Here is a 13,008-nt window from a genome sequence, read left to right as displayed (position 1 = left end):
ATATAACACCAATCAAGTGTTCATATTTAAAATACAAAACACTAATCATAAAAAAGTCTTTCTCTGATAAATACGTATCTGAACGCATTTACTCAATACAGTTATATTTTAAACACTTATAAATTTAATTTATAAAGTGATCTCCACTGAACCTATTTAATTATAAAGGTTTAGCGATAAAATCAAACAATTATTTACTCTTACATTTACAAATAGTACTTAACAAACGACTTACCAAAATTATGGAATTTAGGCTCTCCAAATTATCTGGTAATTTTACTAAGTGCTGTGCTAAACTAAAAGAATTAAACATGCAAGTTTTAACTACTAAAAAATGCAGAAATCTCATCCTGAAACAATTCTCAAACTTCAAAGTTAAAAACCAAACAAAAAGTCAAACATACCATGACTGAAAATTTTAAGTCCACTAACTTATGTAAACTGAATATAGCAACACAACCTGCTGGTACCACAGCACTGGACAAGAATGAGAAGATAAAATGACACTTCAAAGAGATCTTGAGAAACTAACAGAATGGAGTAACACCTGGCTCCTAAAGTTCCATCCAGATAAATGTAAACACATGCACATTGGAAAGAAAGACCCAGACCAAGACTTTGAGTATGAGCTGTTAGGACGCACTCTGGAGAAGGTACAAGAGGAAAAAGACATAGGAGTCATCATAGATGAACAACTCAGCTTTGACAGACACATAAGCGAGAAGGTGAAAAAGGCAAACTCTATTTTTGCAATGTTAAGGCGAACGTTTCAACATTTGGATGAAGAAACTTTCATTCCTCTTTATAAGACACTTGTCAGGACACATTTAGACTATGCGAGTTCGGTCTGGTTCCCCTTCAAATCAAGACACATAGAGATGATTGAAGGAGTGCAGAGAAGAGCTACCAAGCAGATTCCAGGATTGGCAAAATTAAGCTATGAAGAAAGGTTGAAGAAACTAAAACTACCAACACTGAAGTACAGGCGCCACCGAGGAGATATGATTGAAGTATACAAAATAACAAGTGGAAAGTATGACCCATTAGCAGCAGACTTTATCAAGTTAAGGAGAGACCACGTTATGAGGGAACAAGGAAGAGGGAATTCCAAGAAGCTATTTGTACAGAGACCGAGACTCAATATAAGAAAATTCAGCTTCAGTGTTAGAACTGTCAGTCTATGGAATAGCTTACCAGAGGACGTTGTTAGTGCTAAAACTCTGAATACTTTCAAGAATAGACTAGACAACTTCTGGAAGGACCAGGATGTGCTCTATAACTACAAAGTAGACTTTAAAACCGATTACACCGGTAGTCACCCAAGTAGTTACAAAGCAAGTTTGGAGTCCGACGAAGAGGACCTTGACAGGACCTGTGTTGGAAAAATACCATAAGTAAGTAACCATAAGTAAGTAAGTAATGACCAACACCCCAAAAAGATTCAAAAACCTGTCTATGGTCACTAGTCACATGTGATATGTCCACACCAATCCTCAATAGAATTTTTGGGGGAAAATAATAAATTCAACAAAATTTTAAAATAAATCAACACATACACTTTTAATAACTTTGTAATTTTATATATTTGTAAATCTTTTATTTACCTACCTATATTTTATAATTATAAGTGCATAAAAATTAAAAACACAATTTAAAGTTATATATACAAAATTCTGCTATGCTACACAAAGATTACATATGGGAAGTATGAAAACCCTAGCTCTAACCATTCAAAATGTATATAGTAGAAGAAAATGGAGGGGGTATATCAGCTATATCGAAAAGCAATGTTCAGTTTGGGAGGGTGGCACAATATGAATAGTTTTAAAAATTGTGTTGCCAGTAACATCATTTGAGTTCCTTATTTTAATCAATAACTTGTTGATGAATAATATATTTTAAATTTATTTTTTATGTTTATATGATATATAGGGTCTATATAAAAAAAAAGCCTCTCACGTGATTCGAACTCTCTGCAAAGCGCTTTGTCATGCGCAAAGATGACTGAATATGCTGTCCACTACGCAGTTTTGTTACTGTTATCATCAGAATGTGTCAGTGTGGTTTGAATAAACAAGTTTGATGAAGCATAATTATATTTTTTTCCAGAAACGTTCAGAGTCCTTTTTTTTATTTTAGCATAAAATGGTATTTATTTTTATTATCCCGTAATTTAAATGTTTATTAAGAATGGAGACTTGACCAATTCATATTAAAATCATTTTTTTTAATCACTCTAATAAAACATTTTATACTAAATATCCTAAACTGTCTACTTCAAAACAAATTATTAATCAATAAAATCGGTCAGGGGAGCCTAAAAGTAAGGCGATCGCTTCGTGATCAAGAGGCCTGGGCTCGATTCTCGTTCGCCACCCCGTCAAACCTTACACCTAAACATAGGCAGTGACTGTTTCTTCACTAAGAACTTAAGGACAGACGAGACGTTCCTTAATAATAGATAAATTTTTCTAAGAGTTTGTCATTGAAGTTTTGCTACTTAAGCATGTTTACTTACAAAAAATTGAGGTACCTGGCCAGGCATTTCTGCAAGCTACAAGGGGTAGTTTTTCTTATATAATCCTTTGGGGAAGAAAAATGATTTTTCAATTTCAAATGGTTAAGTGTTTGGATTTTTCAAAAACGTTTAAAAACTGCTTTAGATATCAGAATGTTATTAAAATTTTGAATATTTTTCATACATTACGAAGATGTACAAAACAGATTTTGAGGAATGTCTCGTCTGACCTTAATAAACATTTAAATTACGGGATAATAAAAATAAATACTATTTTATGCTAAAATAAAAAAAAAAGGACTCTGAACATTAGGTCTAAATTTGAAGCCCTTTACGGTGCCGTCTCTATATGAGTGAAAAATTCTCGCATGGGATGTAAAAACAACAAACAATCAATCAACTATGCAAGTTATACAACAGTTTCAGAATCATCAAAATTTTGTCATATTCATTGCCAATATGGAAGCCTTCGGAAGATACGTCATAATAAAAAAGTAAATGATATAATAAGATCTCGGACAGAATGCGTTTTGCTGAACATTTAAACCAAACTGTTGCCTTCGGCCTTACGGGCAAACGTTTTTGGCACTTGGTCCGTCAAAACGTATGTGGCCCTCATACAAAATCAATAAATTATAATTTTGCAAGTTGAAGGTGACGTATATGAACATTGCAAATAAACAGTGTAAATTACCAAATACACAGTGTAAATTACCAAATACACAGTGTAAATTACCAAATACACAGTGTAAATTACCAAATACACAGTGTAAATTACCAAATACACAGTGTAAATTACCAAATACACAGTGTAAATTACCAAATACACAGTGTAAATTACCAAATACACAGTGTAAATTACCAAATACACAGTGTAATTACCAAATACACAGTGTAATTACAAAATATACAGTGTAAATTACCAAATACACAGTGTAAATTACCAAATACACAGTGTAAATTACCAAATACACAGTGTAATTACCAAATACACAGTGTAAATTACCAAATATACAGTGTAAATTACCAAATACACAGTGTAAATTACCAAATACACAGTGTAATTACCAAATACACCGTGTAAATTACCAAATATACAGTGTAAATTACCAAATACACAGTGTAAATTACCAAATACACAGTGTAAATTACCAAATACACAGTGTAATTACCAAATACACAGTGTAAATTACCAAATATACAGTGTAAATTACCAAATACACAGTATAATTACCAAATACACCGTGTAAATTACCAAACACAGTGTAAATTACCAAATACACAGTGTAAATTACCAAGTACACAGTGTAAATTACCAAATACACAGTGTAAATTACCAAATACACAGTGTAAATTACCAAGTACACCGTGTAAATTACCAAATACACAGTGTAAATTACCGTGTAAATTACCAAATACACAGTGTAAATTAACGTGTAAATTACCAAATACACAGTGTAAATTACCAAATACACAGTGTAATTACCAAATACTCAGTGTAAATTACCAAATATACAGTGTAAATGACCAAATACACAGTGTAAATTACCAAATACACAGTGTAAATTACCAAATACACAGTGTAAATTACCAAATACACAGTGTAATTACCAAAATACACAGTGTAAATTACCAAATATACAGTGTAAATTACCAAATACACAGTGTAAATTACCAAATACACAGTGTTAATTACCAAATACACAGTGTAAATTACCAAATACACAGTGTAATGACCAAATACACAGTGTAAATTACCAAATATACAGTGTAAATTACCAAATACACAGTATAATTATCAAATACACCATGTAAATTACCAAATACACAGTGTAAATTACCAAATACACAGTGTAAATTACCAAGTACACAGTGTAAATTACCAAATACACAGTGTAAATTACCAAACACACAGTGTAAATTACCAAGTACACCGTGTAAATTACCGTGTAAATTACCAAATACACAGTGTTAATTAACGTGTAAATTACTAAATACACAGTGTAAATTACCAAATACACAGTGTAATTACCAAATACACAGTGTAAATTACCAAATATACAGTGTAAATTACCAAATACACAGTGTAATTACCAAATACACCGTGTAAATTACCAAATACACAGTGTAAATTACAAAATACACAGTGTAAATTACCAAGTACACAGGGTAAATTACCAAATACACAGTGTAAATTACCAAATACACAGTGTAAATTACCAAATACACCGTGTAAATTACCAAATACACAGTGTAAATTACCGTGTAAATTACCAAATACACAGTGTAAATTACCAAATACACAGTGTAAATTACCAAATACACAGTGTAAATTACCAAATACACCTTGTAAATTACCAAATACACAGTGTAAATTACCGTGTAAATTACCAAATACACAGTGTAAATTACCAAATACACCGTGTAAATTACCAAATACACAGTGTAAATTACCAAATACACAGTGTAAATTACCAAATAACAGTGTAATTACCAAATACACAGTGTAAATTACCAAATACACAGTGTAAATTACCAAATACCGGTAGTGTAAATTATTAAATACACAGTGTAAATTACCAAATACACAGTGTAAATTACCAAATACACAGTGTAAATTACCAAATACACAGTGTAAATTACCAAATACACAGTGTAATTACCAAATACACAGTGTAAATTACCAAATACACAGTGTAAATTACCAAATACACAGTGTAAATTACCAAATACACAGTGTAAATTACCAAATACACAGTGTAAATTACCATAAACACAGTGTGAATTACCATAAACACTGTGTAAATTACAATAAACACAGTGTAAATTACCATAAACACAATGTAAATTAACAAATACACAGTGTAAATTACCAAATACACAGTGTAAATTACCAAATACACAGTGTAAATTACCAAATACACAGTGTAAATTACCAAATACACAGTGTAAATTACCAAATACACAGTGTAAATTACCATAAACACAGTGTAAATTACCAAATACACAGTGTAAATTACCAAATATACAGTGTAAATTACCAAATACACAGTGTAAATTACCAAATACACAGTGTAAATTACCAAATACACAGTGTAAATTACCATAAACACAGTGTAAATTACCAAATACACAGTGTAAATTACCAAATATACAGTGTAAATTACCAAATACACAGTGTAAATTACCAAATACACAGTGTAAATTACCAAGTACACCGTGTAAATTACCATAAACACAGTGTGAATTACCATAAACACAGTGTAAATTACAATAAACACAGTGTAAATTACCATAAACACAATGTAAATTACCAAATACACAGTGTAAATTACCAAATACACAGTGTAAATTACCAAATACACAGTGTAAATTACCAAATACACAGTGTAAATTACCAAATACCGGTAGTGTAAATTATTAAATACACAGTGTAAATTACCAAATACACAGTGTAAATTACAATAAACAAAGTGTAAATTACAATAAACACAGTGTAAATTACCATAAACACAGTGTGAATTACCATAAACACAGTGTAAATTACAATAAACACAGTGTAAATTACCATAAACACAATGTAAATTACCAAATACACAGTGTAAATTACCAAATACACAGTGTAAATTACCAAATACACAGTGTAAATTACCAAATACCGGTAGTGTAAATTATTAAATACACAGTGTAAATTACCAAATACACAGTGTAAATTACCAAAAACACAGTGTAAATTTCCAAAAACACAGTGTAAATTACAATAAACACAGTGTAAATTACCAAAAACACAGTGTAAATTACCAAAAACACAGTGTAAATTACCTTAATTTATTTTAAGATTTTGTGCAAATGAAGTTTTGTTGTTAAGTTAACCGTTTTCTTTTTAAACTTTTATATGCTTTCTGACCTGGTAAAATATGTGTTTGATACTCTGTAGTTTGATTTTATTTAGTTTCAGCAGATTGTGAACATAACAACTTAATCCTGTAAATCATGGACACCCTAGGATATAATACCCCGTGTAAAGTCCGGCAGTGTTCTCAGTGTCAGGGTGACACAGATTTCTACTGTAGCGCATGTAAACATGACCTGTGTTTACAGTGTAAAGAGAAACATGTTATTGATCTACACACCAAACACCATGATGTTATGATTTACCGTGAGAAATATGAAAACATTCCAAAACAGGAGACTTGTGAGAGACATTCAGGCATGTTTTATCAAAAGTACTGTCATTCCTGTAAAATTCCTATTTGTTTCCAATGTACAGAACACAGAAAACACCATATACTTGACATTAGAACGGCTTACAAAACAAACCGACAACACCACAGAGAAACCATTCACAACATTAGAAGTGAGACTCTCTATAACAACAGTTGTGTCCTGGCAGGAATTAAAGCTGATATGAAAACTTATCACCCAGAAATCTCCAACAGTCAGTCAAAGATGTTATTAAAAGCCCAGAAACTAAGGAACCTCATAGACACTGTAATGTGTAATGTCAAAATCAGACACAAAAGATTTATTCAAAGTTTACAAAAACATAGAAAACATCTTTTTAACATAGAAAACTTTGAACACAGATCTGAACATTTAGCAAACAGACCGCTAGAATTCATCGTGTTAGTAAAGAGACCTCGTGTACAGAGGTTAAAGGACACTCCTAGTTTCACACAATACGCCCTGGTCTGCCTGAATGAAGAAATCAACATAGAGGCTGGGACTGATTTACTGGGTGAAATCCAAATAATAGAAACAGGAAAAAGACAAGTGAGAAATGAATGTCTGTTGAAACTGATGTCTACACCTGTGTTACACATGTCTGTCAATGTGTCAGACGAAATATATCATATTTCCGGTGTAACACCAGACAAGGTCTGGATCAGTGATGGTAAAAATCTTTTCTTGATAAACTCATAGGGTGACATACTACATCAGCTGACAGATGTAATTAACGTGTGGGGACAACACACAGTGAATCTTACTGGTGATCTTATTTACATAGACAGGGATGATAATGTTATCAAACTCTCTAAAGATAACAGAACAAAGTCTACACTGATTACGAAAACAGAACCATGGGTACCAAAGTGTGTCTACTCCTCCCACCTCAACGGCGATTTGCTGGTCGGGATGCAGTCCTACAAAACAGGCATTATAGCACGGTATAATGACAAAGCACAACTCAAACGGATAATACAGCATGGAAACCCAGGCCAAAAACTGTATTCTGATCCTATCTACATCACAGAGAACCGGAATGGAGATGTTATTGTGTCTGACTTAGGCCGTGCTGTAGTGGTGACAGACAGTACAGGAAGACATCGCTTCTCCTACACAGGTACATCAGGATCAGGACTATTTCCAAAAGGAATCTGTACTGACTCTCTGTCACATATTCTGGTTTGTGATGGTTACAATAACACAATACAGATGCTTGACAGGGACGGCCACTTCCTGTCACTGATACTACAGACACGACTACCATGGACGAATGGACCAATGGCCCTGAGTTATGACGACAAAACTAATCTTCTCTGGGTTGGATTAACCGACGAGGAAAAGAAAGTGCATGTATACAGATACATAGAAAGGCAGGACTATCTACAATATAAAACATATCAGAGTAAAATAGATATATGACATTACACATTCTGTACTGACACATGGCAATCGGAAATGTGAACTAGAATCTATGATGAACGCATTCATACAAAAAAAAACAGAAGTATCTGAAAGACCTTTGTAACTACTAGTAGTTACTTATACAACCTGATATGATATACATTTGATTCCATACGCAAGAGCCTGCTCTACGTACATGAATGAACAATTTCTAATACGAGGTAAATTATTGACAAGCAAGTTGATAAAACAAGAATATCAGAAGTCTCATTTAAAGTCATCATTTCGTAAGTTCTATGGTCGATACCATGACCTTGTCAGGAAATACAATTTATCATTGATTCAAATGCTGACTGACGATTTTCATACCAATTCTTAGTCCAATATTTATATACTGATTTGACGACGGATTTTTCAGTTATTTCCTGCTCATGACAAGGAGCACACAGCGGAAGTGACCGGTCGGCAGGGGTTGCTCACTCCTCCATGGGACCTGATTCCACCGCTGATGTTTCGGGGTCCGTGTTTGCTCTGCTCATATTTTGTATTGTTTTATGGACTTTGATATTGAATATTGTTCGTTATTTTCTTATCCTCATACAGCAATTACTTTGTATAAGATAAAAAATGTTTGGCACGTATCTTCGTATAGGTACAAATTACATGACAGCATATACTTATTAAGTGGTATTTGTTTAATCTTACATTGATAGCAAAGAAAATATAAGTAGAGTGTGAGATGGAGGAAGTTTTAAACTTAATGAAAAATATAAAAAAAGCACGAAAATCAAGGTAGAATTCCTTCCCTCAATTTTAAAAATTTTTGACTGCCTGAAACTACACAAAAATGTATTAACGCTGACAGACAAATCTGTATATAAATAAAAACAGGTCGATGACTAATTATATTTGCTAACAAGGTCATTGTAATGATCTTAATATTTTTGAAATGCACTGACCTTAATATTTACGAAATGTAATGAACTTAAATTTTACGAAATGTATTGACCTCAATAAATACATAATGAAATGACCTAATATTTATGAAATGTAATGGTCTAAATATCAATGCAATGTAATGGCCTTAATATCAACGAAATGTAATGGCCTTAATATTTACGAAATGTAAAGACCTTAATATTTGCGAAATGTAATGACCTTAATATTTACGAAATGTAATGATCTTAATATTTATGAAATGCTAGCTTTAAGTCCCTGTAACATCAACTTATCAATGAGTAGCCTGCCTTAGTTTCAAAGGTAATAGTACTAAGTGAATGCTGGTGAGTATAAAATAAGTTGGAAGATTAAACACCATATGCTGGTGTTAGCGGAATATTGATAAATAAATAAATGATAAATATATAAGGGAAATGGACTATTGAAAAGCATCTCGTTTGTCATACAATTTAGTTATTAATTGGTCTTTATCGTCTATGGTCAGTAAATCATCCAATAATGAAACAGATGTGACAATCTCAGCGATCTAATTTTGCTCAAATTTACGTGGATATATCGGGTTGGCATATGGATGAAAATGACAATCATTTATACATAATAGGTCGTCAATTCAGCCCGCGCAATTTTAAAGCCCAAATTATAATTATGGTCAAATTCTTGTATTACAACTTAATATTATCGAAATCTAGTACGAGATATTACCCTTGTATGCATTATATATCTAATGAGAAAGTTACATTATCTTTAAATCAGAATCTCGATTTTTCAAAGCCGATGTTTTAAAGGGGACTTTTAATTATTAACTATTAATAAATCGTATGATGTTACATCTGTATGATTTAACCACATTTATTCACAAATCAAATTTATCAACCTTTCTTTGATACTCTTTATCTGAAATTTTCAAACTGACTTCCTACAATTTTTTTCTAAGTACTTTGCATATTTGCCATACTTGTCTTGGTTTTGATGTAAAATATCGCCAAAAAATGACAATGGTGCTTATAGAAATTAGTCCAAAAAGATAGGATAACGAAGAATTGTTCATTCCTTTTAACAGTAAATTGTTACTATTTGATTGAATCTTATTTTACATTTACGGTCTGTAACTTTCTTTTTTTTTTAATTTTGCGTGTCTTTTTTGATGATTTCAAAAAGCAGTTATTGAGAAATGCCTGCTTTTTAAGAAGGTATGCAGTCGAACATTTGAGAACTATTTTTATCATCTTGCGCTTTAGAGGCTTGTGAATGTATAGCAAAAACAGAAGTAACATCAGCTGCACAAGATCTATGTCTAGATAATGCAAAGGACCGCTTGCAAAAGAACAGATGAAGGCGATGGAGATTTAAAAAAAACAGTATTCAATATCAAAGTCCATAACAAATACAAATAGGAGCAGAGCAAACACGGAGGTGGGATCGTATGCCATGGAGGAGTGAGCACCCCCATCAAGCTCTAAAACCCGTCGTGAACCTCTTGTCATGATCGGGAAATAACGTTAACTTCTTCCTTTAACAAGAAACGATTTAAACCATTAAGGAACTAATACAATCCATCAGACAAGATCATATAAGAATCTTATTAATTAATTTGTGTAAATAATGTCTTAAGTAAGTGAAATAAAATAAAAATTAAAAAAAAGTTACAAATCATCTTAAATATAATTTGCATAAAAAAAATTGAATTAAAAAAAAACAATGGTGGCACACTAACACTTAACCATGAAGATAAATTTCTCTGTTGTCCTCTTCCCCTCTTCCCTTATTTATGTTGCAATAATTATCATCACTTGCGTATGGATTTTTTTGTCTTCAGGTTGATTTTGATATGCAATAGAATGTCTTAAGTAAGATCAATTTCTTAATAGTGATAGGCTTCCAACCAAAAATTACTGTCAAATATTAATAGTCTCGTTTAAAACACACTTTTTGTAACTTCCAAGGTCGAAATAATGCCTTTGATTATGAATAAACAGAATATATCCTTGAATCGAATGTTGAATGATAAATCACATAATCAATTATGAGCGATTATTGATTAAGCTTTTTTAAGATGGAAGCAATTTACGGATTAAATTATAATATCAGAAAGAGTGGATACAAGTGGGCAGTTCTGCTCATTGGCTCTTTTTTATATTTTACAAATTCTATTGTTTTATGGACCTTGATATTGAATACTGTTCGTTATCTCCATATCCTTCTACTTTTTAATGAAGTTCATAAAAGAAATATAATCATTTGAAGCTGATCGCTTGGTTTCATGATAATATAAACAAATTGGTTCATTAAAGTTTGTTTGTTGTTTAATGTCCCTTTCGGGAATTTTTCACTCACATGAAGATACAACCAATTGCTGGTAGAGGGCTTCAATTTTTTATCTTTACTCGGCACTTAGGGCTATTGAGCAGTTGGGGATCGATCGTCGGGTCTTTCGTACCAAAACCTTCCGCAACATATATTCTCGGTTTCTACGGTCTCACAGAAAGACATGGTTTCAAGGAAAAATCCATCAACAATTCAGTGTATAGATAATGATCAAACAATATGTTTGAAAAAAAAGAAAAAGTCAGTCAGATCTTGACTAAAAGGGGCCGACTGTAGTTTTCATTGCGCAATATTTCGTGCATCATAGTGAAATGAAGCCTATTTTCTGTAAAAAATGAAATTTTTTTACGGTCAATTCATAAATTACAGGTTTAAAATGTTATCAAAATTTTATATAATAACCGATTTTGCAATTGATAGGTCAGTTGACATCGTTACTTTGTCTTTTTGACGTTATGATTAACTGAAGCTCTTTAAAAAGTGGGTACTTAAAAAGATATTAAAGAACAAGTACAAAAACTTTAGCTTTTAAAATATAAAACATAAATTTTTGAGAATATCTTCAGTATTTTTATTATGATTTCATATAAATCTTTTATGTCTGTCATATTTTGTAGACTAAGTACTCTATAGAACAGAAAAATTCGTTTTTGGTTTTTTTTTTTTGCATTTTGAGAAGCCCTTTCTGGTAATAAGACGGTAGAATTTTGTATTCCTTACAAATAATGTGCAATACAGTATTACTCAACAAGTATTATAGTTTGAACAAAAAGTCTATGGTAGTATTTGTATAATTTGCTTTGAAGTGCTAAAAATTGGCATTTTCCAATATAATTGTTTAGTAAATGTACCCTTAGAAATACCTAGACGGTAGATTTTCCACAAACTTGGCAGGTATACTGAAGTTAATGTAAATTATACATGGTATAAAAATGAAGAGTTTAGATATTGTAGCTTTCACAAAATAAAACGCCAGTCGTCTCCCTAAATGATATACACTGCATGAAAAGTCGCGTTTAATACAATTTAAATAAATTTGTTTACTCCAGTAAATTTCTTGTATTGAATTTAATTTATGCATAACGATACATTTTACATGAAATATATTGTGATATAATTAACTACAGTTTTCAAATAAGTATAATCATATTTAATGCAAAATACGTCGAGAATAATAGAGTTTAATTGAGAAAATTATACGTTCGTTTAAGAATATCGACATATAATTTAATTTTGCTTGTATTCTTGCCTCTCATTGGTTGATTTCCAAAAAGGAACACATAACATTTTGTATAATCTTGTTTGGACACACCCCCTTGACAACCAGCATAATCATCTGTATCCATCAATCCCCTCACTTCCAGTCCTTGGGATTCATGGAAAATTCCAGATTTTATGAATTTACCTTTAATTTCAAACAGTTACTCGATCTTACCTCATGTAAACAAGCATCATGGCTGCTAGATCTATGTATCAGTTTTTACCTCCCCTCGCTTCCCATCACTTCCGTTACTACGGTTGTATTATTGCGCGGTAAATTTGAACTCATAAAAACAACACAATTTTACATCCCCAGT

General features: G+C 31.8%; 1 pseudogene; it reads left to right on the top strand.

The window, feature by feature from the left end:
* Positions 1-6,511: 6,511 nt before the first annotated feature.
* LOC134239001 (uncharacterized) lies at positions 6,512-8,164 on the top strand (annotated as a pseudogene).
* Positions 8,165-13,008: the final 4,844 nt, after the last annotated feature.

Source organism: Saccostrea cucullata, unplaced genomic scaffold (assembly GCF_032062105.1).
Source record: "Saccostrea cucullata isolate Sc308-1 unplaced genomic scaffold, CSIRO_AGI_Scuc_v1 ctg3149, whole genome shotgun sequence".
NCBI classification, from domain to species: Eukaryota; Metazoa; Mollusca; class Bivalvia; order Ostreida; family Ostreidae; genus Saccostrea; species Saccostrea cuccullata.
This window is presented reverse-complemented; position numbering and strand designations above follow the sequence as displayed.